The 12,466-nt window shown below is 41.2% G+C and overlaps 1 protein-coding gene across 13 annotated transcripts in view; it reads left to right on the top strand.

Annotated features, from left to right (window-relative positions):
* PTPRD (protein tyrosine phosphatase receptor type D) overlaps window positions 1-12,466 on the top strand; it is a 2,106,329-nt gene that overhangs the window by 1,521,834 nt on the left and 572,029 nt on the right. The window contains exon 1 of one of the 13 annotated variants that reach the window (XM_059724730.1): window positions 1,775-2,291. The exons of the other annotated variants lie outside the window; for them this stretch is intronic. The gene's annotated coding sequence lies outside the window, so the exon portion shown is untranslated. Of the gene's footprint in view, window positions 1-1,774; window positions 2,292-12,466 lie in introns of those variants that run through there. 13 annotated transcript variants of the gene reach the window in all.

The following is a 12,466-nucleotide window of genomic DNA, read 5'->3' on the forward strand; positions in this document are numbered from 1 at the left end:
GGATAAATGAAATCCCTCCCTACCCTGTAATGGTAAGCCTGATCCTGCATAGGTGAACATCTGCGGTTACAGGGAGTTCATTACAGAATCAGGACTCTGATGACCCAATTAAAGGGGCTATCTACAACAGGTCAATGCTATAAAAGCAGACAAGTAGGCCCCTGTTTTGTTAACACTTACACACAAGAGGATCTTTTGGGGAGCAAATGAGAAAACTTGCAAGAGTAAATGCTTGTAGGATTTATCTGATTAAGGTAGATTAAGGGGCTCCTATCACTTTAGCAACTGAGCAATTCAGAATCCTTGACATACATAGATTTACTATTCTACCGTGTGATAAGGATGTTTTATTAGTCCCATTTTACAGATGAGGCAGTGAGACACAAAGTCTAACCTCCAAACGTTTAAAGCTATTTAGGCACCTAAAAAAGCAAATAGACCTCTAGTAAGATGTTCTTAAGTGCTTAAGCACCCATAGCTTTTCTTGATTGCTGGACTATCCATACTTTCCAGTCTGTTGGGGAATTTGACCCAGTTTTTTCAGTGATTTACATTCCATGCAACTTCACTGATTTCACCCAAGTTGCATGGGGTGTAAATGAGCACCAGATTTGGAACTTGAATCTGAGGTGTGGGTGTGTGCACTCATGCACACATGCATATTTATTCACATACACACATGCATATATATATATATATATATATATATATATATATATATATATATGCATACCTGCATACATATAAATATACACGCACACATACACATATATAAATATATACATGTGCACACACACACATGCCTATAAATATATACACATGCATGCACACATACACACGCATACTGATATATATACACAGGCACACACATACATACCTATAAATATATACACATGCATACACAGGCCGTGCACACATGCATACATACATATAATGTATATACACACATGCACGCACATCTGTGTGTGTGTGTGCATATGTGTATACACATATACATATATACATACACACAGAGATGTGCGCATGCACACATACCACTCTGCACACCTATGACAGTATATGCTAATGTTTGATAAGGATGATATACCTTGATGGGCAGATTCTCCCTTGTTTAAAGTGCTTGTATCTTTATTGATTTCAGTTGGATTTACAAGGTGGAAACCAGGACAAGGAACTCCCCCTGTAAATTCCTCTGAAATGTATTGGACTAGGAAAGGTGGTTTTTGCTGGGGGTGCGGAGGGGTTTGGAGCGAGAGAGTGAGAGTGGAGACATACACATTTTTTCCAAAGAAAAATAGAAAGCTTTCTTGCCATCATAGGGAGTGCTCTTGTACAGGTACCGTCCTGTGCAAACTGTGTGTGTGTATTCTTACATAGATACAGTTCTTACCTAAGTGTGTGTGTGTGAGAGATAGGGATTACTCCTGTATACAGTCCTCTTAACAAAGTGCGTGTGTGTGAGAGAGGGATTACTCCTGTATTTGTACAGTCCTCTTAGCAAAGTGTGTGTGTCAGTCACAGGGAGTACTCTTGTCTACATACCGTCCCCTTAGCAAAGTGTGGGTGTGTGAAAGGGGGGGCAGAGCCGGAGGCCGGACTCTGCCGCGACCAGGGCCCGGCGCCCCCCCGCCGGACCCCGTCGCGCGTGTGCCCGCGTGTGCAAGAGGCAAGGTCCTCCCCGGGCTGGGTCGAGCTGGCTCCCAGCGAGTGACGTCACCTCCCTCCCCCCAGCCTCTCTCCCTCGCGCTCCCCCCGTGCCTCCCTCTCTCCCTCCCCCTTTCCCTCCCCGCCTCTCGCTGCCCTCCGCCCGCCGGCGCTCCCGGCCCCGCGCCCGCACTCCTCACTCCGCCGCGCCGCGGGAGAGGATTGCACCCGGCTCGTTCTCACGAGAAGCAAGAACCAAAGCGACGCCCGCGTTGTCTCCAGCGCCCGCGGCTCGGGGCTGCCCCGGTTGTCCGCCCGCACTTGGGCCGGGGGGCGGAGGAGCCGCGCCGCCGCCTGCCGGGGGCTGCCAGGGGCGGGCAAGAGGAGCGGGCGGCGGCGAAGGAGGGCAGGAGCCGGAGCAGGGGGCGCTGGATGCCGGCGCCTCGGACGCTCTCGCCCTCTGCCCGGCTGCGGACCGCGAGGGAGCGCCGCGCGGGAGGAGCCGCCGCCGCCGCAGCGCCCCGGAGCCTCCGCTCTTCGCTGCTGCCGCCGCTGCTCGGCGGGGATTAAAGTGGCCGCCCCGGAGACCGCGACGAGGGAAAGCGCCGGCGGCTGCTGCTGGGACCGGGGGCAGCCAGCATGGCCAGGTAATGCCTGCCCGGGCCGGTGTCCAGGCGCGCACACGCACGCGGGCGGGCGTCGCGCCTCCGGGCCAGGGCAGGGCGGGTCGCGGGATGCCCGGGAGCGGCAGCGGTGAGGCAGGAGCCTCGGGTGCGTGCGTGTGTGTGTAGGTGTAGGGCGGTGTTGGAGACCTCCCTGCCTGGGATGCTTGGGGCGCTGGGCTGGCTGTCTGTCCCCCCCCCGCGGCAAGGACCCGGTGCCAGTGGGGCTCGCGCCTTTGTCCGGCAAAACTTCTTCCCCGCTCCCCGGCTCGCCGTCCTCTTCCCCCCCAGGTCACAGCTGCTGCCTTCTTCAGTTGTATTTTCTGGGCTGCAGGATGATTCTTCCCCCCCCCAAATTACCCTCCTTCCCCTCCGTGCTTCCTGAGGCTGTTGTCTGCTGAGCCCACATCCCCTTTGGCCGGCCTTTGTGCCACCCAGAAGGCGTGGGTTTCTCCCCCCTTGCACACCACCTGTTTCTTCACACAGGCAGAGGGCTGCTTCTGTCCACCCCAGCCCAAACAGGCAAGGTTCCCTGCTTCCATAGTGCTTCAGAGCCCACCTCAGGTCAATATTTCAGCTCAGTCCTTGAGACACTTTGATTTGCTTTGGCATCTCCTAGCTGCAGGGGGATGGTGGGGAGGGGAGAGAAGAGGTTTCTATCCTACCATCACCTTGTCTGAGGTTTGAAACCTAGAATACCCCCTGGAAAGTTGTGATTGCCCTTTCACCCATGACCTCTTCCTTGGTATCTGTCTGCACCAACCCAGGCAACTTCTGTAACATCAAGACTGATTTTTTTGAGAGAGTGAGAGGCAAAGAACCAGAGGGGGGTGAGGTGTTTTGTAAATTTTTTTCCAAAGAGCTAGAGGAGTTGCTTCTTTCCATTCTGGAAATACAAGGGGTTTAGAAGACCATGTGTTGCCTGCTATTTTATTGGGGTTTGGAAACAGCAGAGCATCTGTCCCCAGTGTTACTGAAGAAAGCAACTCTGAACAAGTGACCCCCCCCCCCATGTACTTGCATCTCTCTGTAGTTGGCAATTTTGTGACAGTTCCCTTAGATTCAGTCCCGTGGGATCAGCTATTATTGTATTTTTGAAGTGTGAATTTGACAAACCGGTCAGTTTCATAAATTCTGCTGTCAAATTTGACCAGTTAAAATAGCTAAAAGGCACAAATGTGGCGGCATGGGATTTTCAAAGTACTAGGTGGTGTAGCTTTTGCATGAGAAAGGAGAGGGATTTAATTGGAGACTTTGGGGAGTAATCACTTTCCAATTTGAGTTTTGTCACTTGTGGTGATATGGTGGAATATATTTAGGTTTCTCTCTATGCATAAATGATGTATAGCTTGTGTATATCCACTTTAAGCACTGAGAGCTTCAGCTAAGTAGAAGACTTCCACTCTAAGAAGGCACTGAGAAATTCATTGTGGTTTGTGTGTGCTATGCCAAGCTGTCAGGAATGGCTTTTGAAAGGGAAAACTGTCTCTGAGCTCCTAGGTTTTAGGGACTGTTGGAAAATCTGCTTTTAGTATTAACAGGCAACTCCTTAATGAATAATAAAGAGTGATATGAATTAAACAGTCTATTGTGGCTGTTATGTAACTTGTACATCAGTTGTGCCAGTACACTACATGGGAAATGGTAACAAATACAGTATTTAGTTTGAAGTGGAGGTTTCTGAAAACAGCTCTGGGGTTCTGTTTTTAATTAATTTAAAATTTAGTCAGGTTTGCAGCTTTCATTTTAAGGTCACCCCTCATTCCTGCATTGGAATAATTCAGGGACTACAACTGCACAAGCTAAAGACTAGGGATCCCCCTTCATCTGCTGCTATGTCTGCTAAACCACTAGGGGCCTGTATAAACTACTCTTACACAGCAAATACCAGTGCCTAGCGTATGCTAACTCTTTTGTACTGAACGAGCTTTTTTTTACAGAGGTAACTATTGTCAAAAGGACAGTTACCTGTGGTTTATTACCAATAAATTAGAGAGCTAACATTATTTATATGTTTTATCATCCCCTCCCTTTCCTCCTCCCTCCCCCCCACATCACCAGATGTTGTATCCAGGGCTGTTGGCTCCCTTGCTACTGTTGTGGTTGAGGAAGGATGCTGCCTGAGAGGTGATAATTTTGAGCTAAGTCAGTTTTCAACATTCTTCTCTAGGTTTCTCACCTACTATAAGCTGAGAAAAAAAGATTTGTTGCTTGTACGTTTCCTCTATTAGATTAGTGATGGTGCTGTTCAGTGCAAGTGGAGGGTTAAAAGATAAACTAAACAGGATTACTCTAAGGAAGGAACAGACATAGATGGATGGTGTATTTAAACTAGCTTTGTAAGTGCTGTGTAAGTTCGCAAGTGCAGAGATTCCGAGGCTGTGGCTAGAGTATAGTCAGCACTTACAGGATCTGGGCTGAAGATGCACTATACATTTTTGAGTGTCAGTTTCACAAATTTAAAATCGACCAACCGTGGCATTCTTGATAGACATTAGGCAATAAGGTCAAGCATACTTACACTGTTCCTATGTTGATTTTCAGTTTTTCAAACTGACAGGGCAGACCATTTGTAAAAGAGCACAGCTGAAATATTTGCATATTGAATTTCCTTCAAAATGAACTTGATTTATCAAACTATTGGACAATTCTATATTTAAAAGGATTTCAAAGTTAAATCAGGATATTGTAAGGTCATGTAATGGAAGCACAATGTGACTATACTAGGTAAATTTTTTTCAATGGTTTATGTTTAAAAGCAGTTGACTTTTTGTCATATTGTGTGGTATGGGTGGCCAGTTTTCATGAGAGGCTTTTTGACTTGTTCCAAAGTATAATTGTTACAATTATTTATCGACCTTTCAATTCTAGTAAAATGGCATCCTTGTGTGTATGCATATCAGTTATAACTGTGGCATAATGAAGCTGGCTAAATAAGACTTTTTAAAACGTAAATATATGCTCAAGGCTAAAAGTTATAGAATGTATTGATAGACCTAGTCTCTATCTCCTGAAATGCATGCTATAGGGATGCAATATATTTGCAAGCAAAATAGTACTAGGACTAATTACACATAAAGATTCAGTTGTGTACATGACCCATCATCTTTCTCTCTGAGTTTTTTCATGTTTTTCAAACAGAGAAAAAGGTATAGATGTTGATTTCAGAACGGCTGTATTGTGCCATGAATTTTTAAGCATGATGCCACATTGTGATTTGTTGTTTTGAAGCTGTTGGCACCATATAGCTCATATATTTTATAATCAGTTCTATGAAGACTCCCAACTTTCACATTTGCTGTGGATTTTCTTTATTTTTTTAATACTTCTGGCCTTTGATTTGTTTGGGAAGGGTTTTAAACGAAGCTACTTATGAATGCGCAATGGCAACTGGCAGCCTAGAGTAGAATCAGTGTTTAAAAATATTCCTTCATATATTATCAATGATTTACCAAGTAGGAGCAAAGGGGAAGAGTTATTTATCTCTGTGATCTACTACACTGAGAGCTCCTGTACAACACATCTACTGAGGAAATCTGATGATGTAGAAAAAGATTGCTTGTGAGTGTTTTGCCTGTAAATTCCTTTCAACAAGCTTCACTTGTTTAAGCTGCTGTGCATTCGTAGAGCTGTATGTCTGCTATTGTACAGGCTAAGTTCAAGATCTGTTTTCCAAAGCCATAATCTCTCTCTAATGCCAGTTGGCTGTAATTGGTGATTGGTACATACACTGAAGCATCGTACATCCATGGTCTCACATGTGGGTTGAATAGCTAAAATAAATGGGAAAAAAATGATTTAAGATTCCTAAAAAACATGCTCCTGTATAACGTAATTGATCAAAGAATTCTCTCAGTATTGAAAACCTTGTTTTGTAAAAACGATTTCCCATTTTTTCTGGGGTTCTTTTAATTCTTCATCATATGACCATTCAAACACATGCTCTGCTCTTTTTTTTTTTTTTGTCAGCTCAGTTTTAGTCAAAATCTACCCCTCTAAGTAAATGCAATCTCTACTTCCCTTGGACCTGAAGACTTTGCAAGTTAAAAGTATTCCTTACTTGAGCACTGTAACATACTTCTCATAAAAAGGCATAAGAATAGGGAGAAACACTAAGATGTACTAGATAGACATTGCTATAATAACAAATTCACAAAATCAAACTTCATGTATGCACCTCTGTCTGAATTCCCCAACAGCAATATTGTGTCTGTGTTACACTTTTAATATTTAGCAATGTTCCCGAACATACAATACATTTCTCTTCTTACTGGTTCACTAAAAATGATCAGATTTTAGGTTCTTGCACTAAAACTGTTCTTCTTTTTGATGTATTACATTGGAGGACATTCCTCACTTCACCTTCATGCCGTGTGCAACTCTTCTTATTTGTCAATGCTAGTGGTGTTATCTGGCATCTCCAGTAATTCTTTCAATCTCTCTCCATTTGTATAGCAAATTGCTTTACTGTTTTGCAGCTACTCATAGTCCTATTCTTTAATAACAGCAGAACTAATTGCATATTCTTTTAGTTACTTGATACATATTTTCTCCAAAAGCAGTATAGTAAATGTAGTATATAAAATGGAGCTGGCAAGTGTGATGATTTTTGGTTTATAGCTGTTAGCGTTTCTATAAGTTAGAATTTAGTAAGTGATATGTAAAATTTTTGGCTTTTTAGACATAGAATCAGCTAATTTATGGTAACTACTAGGTTTGAATACTAAGATGAAGGGACCTGAATGAGACAAATGTGCTCGTTTTCCCTCAAATAGCTCTCTTCCCACATTTGGAGATAGCTATGCGTTTCTTTTGCAAATAGACTACTATTCTGTTTTGATTTGAGTGGCCTAACTTGGCTCCTTCACTTTTTTTACCCACCTCCTTCTGGAGTCTGGCTTTATGTTAATTGTTTGGGCCCAGTGACTGGAAATACACAGACATTCTGATAACAATATCAGCGGCTTTCTGACCTTTAGAATACAATTGTTTGCTGAGTTTGAACTCCGTAACACTGCCTGGCTTATAATGGGGATTGAATCAAGAAATTCTTAATTGTATTTTTTAACTGTCCTTAGGCTGTGTCTTTTAATGCAGTTTTACCAAGAGTAATTGCAATTTGTATATATGGAATTGAGAGAATGGTATTTCTTTATTATTGTTTTTTGCGGCTGGGTAGCTGCACACATTCAGAATGAAGAAATGACATTTTTGCTTGTTCTGGTAAAAAGCAGCACATTTTCTTTTTTAAAGTGAAGGGAGGCTCATTTATTTTATTTTATTACAGGAAAATTAGGACATCAGTGCTTTTACAAAAATTTACAAAGAGATATTTAGCACATTCTATACTGTGGTTACTTTTGATCAGCCTCATGCTAAAGGAAGAAGGATTTCCCATATAGAAACGAGTGTCATGTATTTTAGCATGTAAATGCAAGATGATTTTTTACATGTACATGTATATAATTAAAAAGCTGGTCATTTATTTTTGGAAAATATTGTACCATTTGTTGTTTTTATAAAGGAAAGAGATTCTCCCTTGCAACCCTGGGATTTGCTTCCAGACTGAACTGGGTTTTCTGTAGAGAGAAGCAGTTTATAAATGAAGGACTAGAATCTTTCTTCTTACATTTTCAGCTCTTTGAACAACAAATATATCAAATGTGTGTTATACACTGTATTTTCTCTAAATCCTGTTTTAAATACTTTAGCAATTTGGAACCACAAATATGTGGCCTGCTACTATCCCTAGTGTCAGTGCAAAATTCCTGAAAACTACAAGGGGACCTCAGTGGGTTGAAATATTTGAATAAACAAATATATTCCATTTCTTTTTATAAAAAAAAATAGACTTCAGATTAGTATTTTGGCTGAACATTTAAATGAAAAATAATGAACTTGGAAAATCTTCAGCATGATGAATGGCTGCAGAAACATTGGCCAGAAAGTAGAACAGGAAGTGGTATGTGTGGGTTTTTTGTTCTTTTGGAGTTTTTTGGTATTTTTTGTTTAGGATGATAGTGTATCTTAGAAAGCTGCTTAACTGCTGGCCAGTGCAGCTGTCCTTCCCTGAAAGATTAGGTTTCAGGAGCAATGATGGATGTTGAATGCCTGTAGCCAGTTGTGGGGTTTGCTCTGAGGTCAAGAGTACTGATGGAAGATAGGAATTTACAGCCTTCTGTCTCTACGCCAACTTAACCAGTAGCATTTCTCAGGAAAAATTAGACTAGACACATGCAGTACTGAGCTAATATTCCAATATCATTGGAAAGCCATTCATTTTAGAAATAAAAAGATTGAGTAGACTTGTGGATATTAAAAACATCTTTAGTTAGCAGAATTCTGGGTTTTCTAACAGATAAGCATAGAGAAGTTTAACCTAATATGCAGTAAATGCTGTAATATACTTTATTTAGGTTTTGTGTTGCATTCCATTTTAAAGTTTATCAACAAAATTAGTTAATATAAGAGAGATCCATACTCTTGACCTATTCTGGTACCTCCATTGTTTGAAAGGTGGTTTAAAATATTAACAAGTTAACCTGAGAAAATAGTCCATTTAAGGTTCTGTCCCAGTTAATTTTTTTAGAAATGATAAATAACAGTTTATATCGATTGATGTTAAAAAGTAAAAAAACCCCCATTGTTTATTCCCCTTTGATTAGTGTATCTTCTGTGCATTGTGATATGTAAAGACAGACCATTGGGGTATCTTGGCCATATCCAGTTTGAGGTGTTGGTTTAAAGATAAACTTTCAATATTAGCTGCTAACAGCCTATGTTTTCTGAATTGTTATATGAATGCATTTTTATTGGCTTAATGTAATTTCACACCACATAGCATGAAAAGACCTTTAATGGGGAGCTTCTATAAAGAGCCAATATAGGGGGACAGAACCAAAAACCTATTTAAATCTTTGGAAAGTCTGCCTCTTGACCTCAGTGGCCTTTGGGTCAAGGCCTTTAGCACCCATGCTTACGAGTGTAGTTTTTCTTTTAGCAAATCTTAGAAATAGTTCAGCACAAATATCTTTGTGCAGAAACAAAGTACCTGACAAGCTATTTTATAGTGTCCCACAAGGGAAGGAATCGGAAGCATTTTGATAAAGATAAATATATATCCATCAGGAATAATTTTAGAGTATTGGGTCCATCAGGAAATGGAACTGTGCCAACTAGCTATGTGTTCTACTTTCTTGGCAGCTTGCCAGCAACTTTTTATTTGGAAAACTGTCATCAATTAAAGTGAAGCATTTTAAATAATAAATATTCACTGTTTACCAATTAATTTTCTTATAAATAACAGATGGGTTACTTGATTAAGTTTTTCATTTTTAACTTATTTTGAGAAGAACAGCATTTCTCAAGTAATCGTTTAAACAAACCAATGATGTATTTTGATTAACAAAATTTTACAAAGAACAAAATTATGTTGCTAATCTTGTTTGATGATCTGGAAAATTATTTGTGCCTGACATAAGAAACCTGGAATATTTTCTTAAGATATGGCATATGAAGGATACAATATAACATTATAAGCATTTTGTGTAGACTAATGATATTGGTGACACTAACTAAATCTACTTTATTAGTCAGAGGAGAGTTGATATTCCAGGTACATTTTTCCAGTCACTGAGGAAAATCTACAAATTACTTATAAAACATTCTCAAATATTGCCTTAAATGGTCACATGAAGTCTCATAGTGATTTGTAGATAGTAACCTTGTTACCCATTAAATACGTCATGTAGCAGTTACTTAGGGGATCGTCATTTCTGTAAAGTAAGAAGATATTAAATTAATGGCCACAAGACTAAACATACCTCTGTTAAAAGACTAACAGAAACCTTATTTAATTTTAAAGATGGTAAAATGTCTGGAAAACACTGAAAACAGGCTTCATAAACACGTTTTCAGATAGTCTAGGAGTTGCTACGGAGATTTGAGCTAAACGGTCAGTGCCTATAAACACTGTATATATGACAAAAGGAGATGTTTATATCTTCAGTTCTTAGTGCTGTATCTGATGGAGGACTGGACTGCTGAGTCCCCAGAAGGCCACTTGCTATGAATATGTACTGGGCTAACATGTTCAGGGGCTAGGTTTAGTAATGTACACAAAGGTAACCTTATTCAAAATAATGATTTCCAAAAATAATGCAAATCATTAAAATAATTGCACAACTGCTTTGAAAGCAAAACTCTTGTGCACCAAGCTCCCTTATATTGAGCAATGCTACTCTCTTACTTGCTCCTAGTACTTTTAGTGGGGATCATGCAGCCTATAGAAGTTATTGTTATTTTAGGGCTATACTAGGCTCTCTTTCATGGCCTCTGCAGACTGAAGATGGAATTTCTTTCCATTTTTTAAATAACTCCTCCCTAAAGGCATGTGTGTAGCATGTGGGAACATATGTAGAATGCTTCAGTTGTAGGAGGAGAATAGTATTTTGCAATGATGATGAATATAACAAACATTTATACAACTATCAATGTGGTAGCCATACATTACACCTCTCAAATTAGTACATAACCTACCTATTCCTTTCCTCATGGCTTATTGTGGCAGGGAGAGGAAGAACTTCAGTTTTCTGGGGAACTTAGTTCTCCTAGGCTGTGCAACCTTTTCCTTCTAGGATGCTGTTGATAATGTCTGTTTGAGACTTTACTATTGACTCTGAAGGCATTCAAGCTCTAGGAAATGAAATGTGGCTGTTGGACAAGGCAAAGTTTTAGACATCATCACTTAACAAAGCAAAGAGTACTAATGTGTACTCTTAGGGTGCAAACAAGCATTCATGGGACCTGATTTAGGTTTAGGTGGCTTACTTTGACTGTCCAAACCTAAACTGGAAGCAGCACATACAGGTGTTTGCCGTTGCCAGGAGTGGCAGGGGCAGCCTCGCTTGTTGGCTGGGTGGGAAAGGGTTGGGTTGCCCAGTATTGTGGGATGTAGTTAGTGAGTTAAGTGTAGTGCCATCAGGATCGAGGAAGAGTAGGAACAGCGCAGCTCTGGGACTGTGGTGAGCTGTGCTGTGAACATGAGCAGGCATTCACCTGACTTGGTTAACTGATTTTAGATTTGGTTAATCCAGGCTGATATCAAGTTAGTTCACCTTCTGAGTGAGCTAACATAGATCAAGTGCATCGTTTTTTGGGTCAGTTAAGCCTTGCAAAGTGTCTGCATGCCTGGACATTTAGATCGACCTAACCTTGATTAGGTTAATCTGAACCTATCACTTGTACATACCCTCAGTGGTCTCCTAGTAATGCAACCCAATCTTTGACACAATACTAGATTTTCCCCTGTAAAGGGGATTCTTCCTTGTGAGGTGGCATATGTCCCCCACCCCCACTTTTCCACTGATTGGCACAAGCCCAATGACCTTTTTGTCCTCAGGGCCAAGGAAGGAGCCACCTTAGCAAGACACAGGAAAGACGTCTGCCTTGCCTGCTACCCCTCGTGCAGGGTCTCAAGGGGATGTTGGATAGTTACATCTTCAGTTCTGTAAAGTCCCTCTGTCATGACCTCAGCTGCCAGGGCTCTACCAGTAGGTTTCTCTCCAAAGCAGCTGTTGTTGCTCATTGTTAGATACTTTCTGTATTATGTTAATTCTTAGCAGCTGCGAGTGCAGCTCCCTGGTTTGTTTTTTCTTTAGAGTCTGATTAAAAAAATTAATATCAGATACACCGCTACAACTGTAGAAAGTACCTTGCAGGACTAAGTGCCTTAACTGTCTTCAGCATCTCAGAGAGTGTAGCACTATTCTTAGACTCTCCTTTCTATCTAATTCTTTGTTATTTGCTAGCCCCATGAACATACACGTTTTGTCTTTGCTCACCAGATAATGATATGTAGGAAACAGGTTCTAGGATTTTTCATTTCATTAGGGACTTTAGTTTGTCCCTCGTTTACTAGGGTGGGATTTACAGCCAAAGACCAGAGTCTCTATTCATTCTTTAAGGGTTTCTGTGTTTCTGGCCAGGCTAATCACTGCTAATCATTCCCTTTTTTCTCTTCTTAGTAGCAGGTTTCCCTCCTGCATTCTTTTCTGCTTTTCCCCAATGCTTTCCATTTCCTACAACAGTAGGTTCTCTGCAGTGAAGAAGGGAATGCAGGAGAGAAAGGTCTGTTTGGTACAGCAGACTCCTCTGAACGA

This window comes from Alligator mississippiensis, chromosome 3, assembly GCF_030867095.1.
Source record: "Alligator mississippiensis isolate rAllMis1 chromosome 3, rAllMis1, whole genome shotgun sequence".
Taxonomy (NCBI): domain Eukaryota; kingdom Metazoa; phylum Chordata; order Crocodylia; family Alligatoridae; genus Alligator; species Alligator mississippiensis.